A 6,000-nucleotide genomic window follows, 5' to 3' on the forward strand; every position below is an offset into this window, starting at 1 on the left:
TGCACCATGCCTCCACGAGATTTTCTGGTCCGGGGGACAGAGCAGTGCCACATGGCGTTCATGTAGGTAAAGAAGGCCTCTGTGGGGAACCTCTGGTCTACAGTCCCAGCTTTTCCCTCCCTGTTCTGCAGACTGACGCCTCAAACATAGGGCTGGGGGCAGTTTTGTCCCATTAGGTAAGGGGGGGTTGACCACTCAGCCGTGTATATCAGCAGGAAACTGTCAGAAGGTACGAAACAGCAGAGGATTTCCTCTACCATCCGGTGAGTGGTCGACTTTCCTCTTTATTACCTCCTGGGGCGGCTTTTCACCCTCCTTTCAGATCTGAATGGCCTATAGGGCCAAAACAACATATACAGCTTCTTATGATGACAACTGACCACCAAACACTGAGTACCCAAAAAGCCCAAAGAAAATAACCACAATTAAGTTTTTTTTTTAGTTTTTTTTTTTTAGAGAGATTTTTTTATGAAGTCATAATAAATTCTACAACAAAATTTCTACTTCAAGCTCTTATGTGCTGTGCTGAACTTAACTGGGAACAAAAGAAAAAATCCTGTCATCTGATATCTGATTAAATGGCTATTTTCATCCCAGAAGAAAAGGAATCTAACACTTTTGCTTATGAAGGTATGACACATGTACGACAGAAGAAAGTACTATCAAAACAACTATACTGTGTATGTCTGTCATCTTTAATTTATACACATTACAGTATCTTTGAGATATGTCTACCTCTATCTCTTTGTCAACCAAACAATGAAAGATTTTTACCAAATTTACATGTGCTAGTTCAGTTTAAATAGCATACTTACCCAGAAATACTGCAGTACCAGGGTAAATGTTTAAGCACCACTCTCTATGACATCTATGATGTTTTTTTTCTCTCTCTCACTTTTGAGTGAGATGAGATACTGAAACAGTCTATCTCAGCATTTTAGCCCAGAACTCTGTCTGGCAGAGGCACAAGCTTAGAGTGGGAACATGATCTATAATTTATATCTACTCATGAGGAGACTGTCTGTCAGGATGTGTTGTGTGTTTTTGTGGTGAAATCAAGTGCATGTCCATGTTAAGGATTTTACCATAAACAGTCTAAAAGTGAAATTTTAAATCACTATCATTACGCTCTGTCCTCAAAAAATCTTGAACAAGGTTCTTTTTCTTTTGTTTGTTTTTTTGTGTTTTTTTCTTAACTTTACTTTTCCAATATGTAATCTGTTGCCAGTAGTTTTAAGGTGGTCATGGCAACATTGTTACCATGGCTTTTGTAGACGAAGGAAGACAGAACTGAAACTGAAGATATGAGCCATATTCCTCTGGAACAGTGCTTTCCAGTGAAATATTGTTTAGTGTTCAGAGGATTGTCCCTAGGATTGACTTTCTTATTATAAGATCTAGGTGTGTTTGCTCTTGCAAAAGCATAGGAATTAAAGACAGACAAAGTTTTGCTCATAAAGTTCCCAAGACATAAAAACCCAGGTGAAAGTTTCAACCACCAATATTACTGTTCTTCAGAAAATATAAAAAGAGTACTGTTACTTTAAATTGTTCTTACAAAAAAGAAATAATGAGAAAGAAATACTCTGTCTACTGTGTCTTTACATATACATTTGGTTTTATGATTAATGAACAAATGAGTAATTAAACTTGAACGAGAAGACATCCTTGAAAGACTAATAAACCTAATTTGAATCAAGTAAGGATTTGGGGTTTCATGAGCACAGTCCGAGACAACTTTTTTTTTTTAAATTTCTTTCTTTCTTTTTGTGCTGGAAGTATCCTTGGCCTGTTTCTTTTTTAATTTACATAAAAACCTTGCTAGGTTTGAAAAATGGTCTTTTTCTTTCACAAGTTTATTGTGAAGCCCACCCCTTCTTGGAACACAGCAGCATTTAGTCTACTTTCAACAGAGCACTGCAAGATCAGCAGCAAAATGAGAAGCTGTGTATGGGCTGTATTTTTTGCAAGGAGGATTTTCAGCTGTCAATGTTGACCTTCACTTGTAGAGAACTTGTAGACAAAATAGATTATAAGAGTGCAAAGAATGCTGCCTATAGACAAAGATCCTTATAGAGCACTCAGAGCACTTTTTACACTGAAGGCCAAGCTCTTTATCTGTTACTGAGACACTGGGGAATACATTCAGGAAGATTTGGGATTCAGTATATTGTCTAAGTGGACATTAACATGCAGACTGGAATAGCCAGGGATCAAACAACTCACCCTCTGATTAGTGGTTGACCCGCTTTTGAGGCAGGCCTGTTTTTGAATGCATCTTGTGCGCATTTACTTGATCTCTGTGCTATAAGTAGCAGAGACAGATGAGTGAGAAAGAGGATAAACCTCTTTAAAATATAAGAATTCACAAGCTATTGATTATCATTTGTAGATTAACATGTCCAGAGGGTCCAAAGAATGAGCCTTGATAAGGCTGCACTCCACACGCTGTGATAAACAAGCCCACACAACTGAAAATAATTTTAACACATTTTAATGAATAATTTATTCATTTGTTTATAATATTAGAAGTTGAATAAAAAGCAGGAATAGATACAATCACAAAATATTTAAGGTTTGTCGGATTTTTTGTAACACTGATTTTTCAGTCTTTTCCTGAAAAATGTTTTCTCTATATTTTATTTGACTAGGTCACAATCTTTATGACACACACAGCCATGCATTCATGCAGACATACACACATGAATACAAAAACATTAAAACACAGGTAGTGTACACCCCACCCATCACACACACACACACAGAATCACAAGTGTCCACAAGAAATAGCATGCACTTGCCACCAATAGCTATCAAACCTAATCTAACACACACACATGGCCACCCACATACAGAGTTAATGCTCTGCCACCCACACTTAGGTTGTTGTGGCCAGGAGATTCTGTCATAACTCAAAGGCTGACCTTTCATAAGCCACTGCTCCAGACAGATGAATAGTCCTATAGCACTGTGTCTATGTGTTGTTGCTTGTATTTGTGTACTGTGTATGTTTGATAAATGTGTCCCTGTGTGTGTGTGTGTGTGTGTGTGTGTGTGTGTGTGTGTGTGTGTGTGTGTGTGTGTGTGTGCGCGCGTGGGTGTGTGTGTGTGTGTGTGTGTGTTTGAGAAAGAGAGAGAGAGAGAGAAAAGGGGCAGACCTATAATGAGTGTATGGCTCTGTCACAGGGCAGGAAAGGTGAAGAAGGAAGAAAATGAGCAGCGTGCTGGAGAAGTGGGTCTATAGAAACTGTTTACCTCAAACTGCGTGATAGAAAGGGACAGCTTAAAAGAAAGACAAATAGAGTAGAGGGCTAAAGAATTTAATATGAGACAGAGAGAGGGAGCTTATGAGGGGCAAAGCTGTGGTAAATTGGAAGAAGAGAGATGGACAGAGGTCAGTAGGGTGAGAGAAAGCCAGATGATAGCCAGGAGAGAGGAGAGACTGGACCGAGGAATGGGGCTAAATGACTGATTATGAATTATCTAGTGTGTGTAAATACATGTATTTCAATCTGTGTGAGTGCTGATGCAAATCTATGCATGTAAGGGTGTGTGTGTGTGTGTGTGTGTGTGTGTGTGTGTGTGTGTGTGTGTGTGTGTGTGTGTCTCTTGGCAGCAGTGAAGGGGCAGATGCTGCCTGCGCTCCAGGCCCACTGCTTTACGGCCTTCTGCGGAAATGTCGCCGTGCCAACCTTAGCTCTCATCCACAGCCAATCACACGCCTGGGCCCTCGGTGAAGCAGTTAATGCATACACCCAGACACACACATATACATACAGTGCAACAGCATAAACACACACACACATCCACGGGAGAGCATGCATGGAAATTCGATAATGAGAGACGAGCGTAATAAATGGAAAATGTGTGTGTCAGTGGTAATTCTGTTCATTACGGTGCAGAGTGTGTGTGCCTATAACCAGCAGGAGGCTTTTGGTGCACACAAACAAGCCCTCTCTCTCTCTCTCTTAAATACACACACACACACACACACACACACACACACACACACACAAACTTGAAGGGCTGCCTAAAGAGACATTTGAGAATACTTTATGGCAAGCAAAAGAAATTCATTCCCACCTCTGAACTTTTCTGAGTTGTAGCAGTTTTGTGCATATAACACTGATCATCAGAAAAATAAATAACCAAATAAATAAATAAATAAATAATTGTCCCCTTTCTTTTGCTGAAGAGGTCACACCATATCCTCTAACACCACCATCATCCTTGTTCAGTATGAGGTTTCTGCTTGGCTGCTGCAACTGCTTCTTAAAAACAGTTCAAGGCCTTTTTCATTCATCATTTCTCAACTACTTCCAACTTGTTTTCACAAACTCAAGTAAAAACCGCCATTCAAAAAAAAGAAGAAAATCAAGGAAGTATTTTAGAAAAAAAAATAGCTGAAAGGTGAAAATAACCAGAGCCAGGCAGATTGAACGTAATACAAGATAAAAATTAAAAAAAATTGGGGTTGTAGTAGCTCAGAGGGAGGGATGAAAAGGATGTTAAGATAGGCAACAAGATGCTGCAAGAGAAAAAAAATAGAAATGAAATGGAGAAGAAAAGACCCAGAGAGCAACAGAGGTATGTAAAATGAAAGAGAAACAACTCTGAAGAAGGCGAGAAAGAGAGTGAAACAGAAGGAGAGGTTGAGAGGTAGACAGACAGATCACAACCAGGCTGAGACTGGCCGACAGCTGTGAGAGCAGAATTTGATACTGCAGTACAAACACACAAACACGCACGTATGCAGGCGTAGACACACACACACACGTGTGTACGTACATGCACGCGCACCACCACGGGCTCTAAGGGGCACATACACATGCTCACACTATCCAAAAGAGCCACATTACACATGAAATATTAATGGTGCAAAGCAATCGGCAAAAATGGAGATGGGTAGACAGAAGGAAGACGCAAGGGGAAGACAGTGGGGGAAAAAAGAAAGAGAGATGGATGAAAGCAATATGTCTTTATTGCCAGTGCCCCTGTGACATTTGGACTATCAGCAAAAGGATATACATGGAATCATCACTTTTAGCATGAGCATGTTCAACCTGTACAAACTACTTATTTCCTTCACTGGTGTTTTATTTATTCCATCGAGATACAAAGGAAGGTCATCCAGAGTGCTAAAATGCCCTAATGCAGATTGAAAGTGGCACAATAAATATTTTAAAAATGCATATATATATGTGTGTGCGTGTGAGTGTGCATGTGTTTATCTGTACTTAATGCTGTGTTAGAAATGCAAAGCTTAATTCAGCTTCTCGAGCATGGGTGGCTTGTGTGAGTCTCAATAAATCATTAATGAATAATTTTCACAGGTGAAAGAGTGTGTGCAAAACAAAACAAAAAATAAAGCTGAAAACAAATTTTGGTGAGAGCATACTTGCTAACATCTTCACGAAACACTGTATGCGTCGAAGATGTGTGTATCACTGCATGTATCTGACTTTGCTGTGCATATCTGAGTGTTAATTTCTTATGATAAAGCACAATAGTCAGATGTGTTTGTTCTCTTAAGCACCTCTCTGCCCCTTAAAAGTTTCAGGTAATAACACCATCCATCACCGGCGTGTGTGAACATGCGCGCATGTGATGTGCGAGCGTGCGCGCAGGTTCGACAGAAAGGTCAAAAACAGGAGGAGTTTTCAGAGACAACAGGAGGTATCGCTTCACGGCAGGAGTTTAATCAGAGGGGGGGGGGAAATGAAAATATGCCAGCATGTCCACGCACATATGCAGACGCTGAGCTACACACACGCACACACACAAACAGACACAAATACCCAGGACATGAACATCAGCCGAGTACATGCATTAGCGCGCAGCAGTAGCTCCTCACTAATGAAGAGGGGAAACATTGTGGAACGGCGTGTCTAGGCAGGTGTGGGGAGAAATAAACAAATAATGAGATCAACACTGCCCAGATTACAGCACATTCATTACATTACTTAATCTGTTCCCTTCAACCACCGACACTTCTCTTTA

The sequence above is a fragment of the Aulonocara stuartgranti genome (assembly GCF_965226115.1).
Source record: "Aulonocara stuartgranti genome assembly, chromosome: 6".
NCBI classification, from domain to species: Eukaryota; Metazoa; Chordata; class Actinopteri; order Cichliformes; family Cichlidae; genus Aulonocara; species Aulonocara stuartgranti.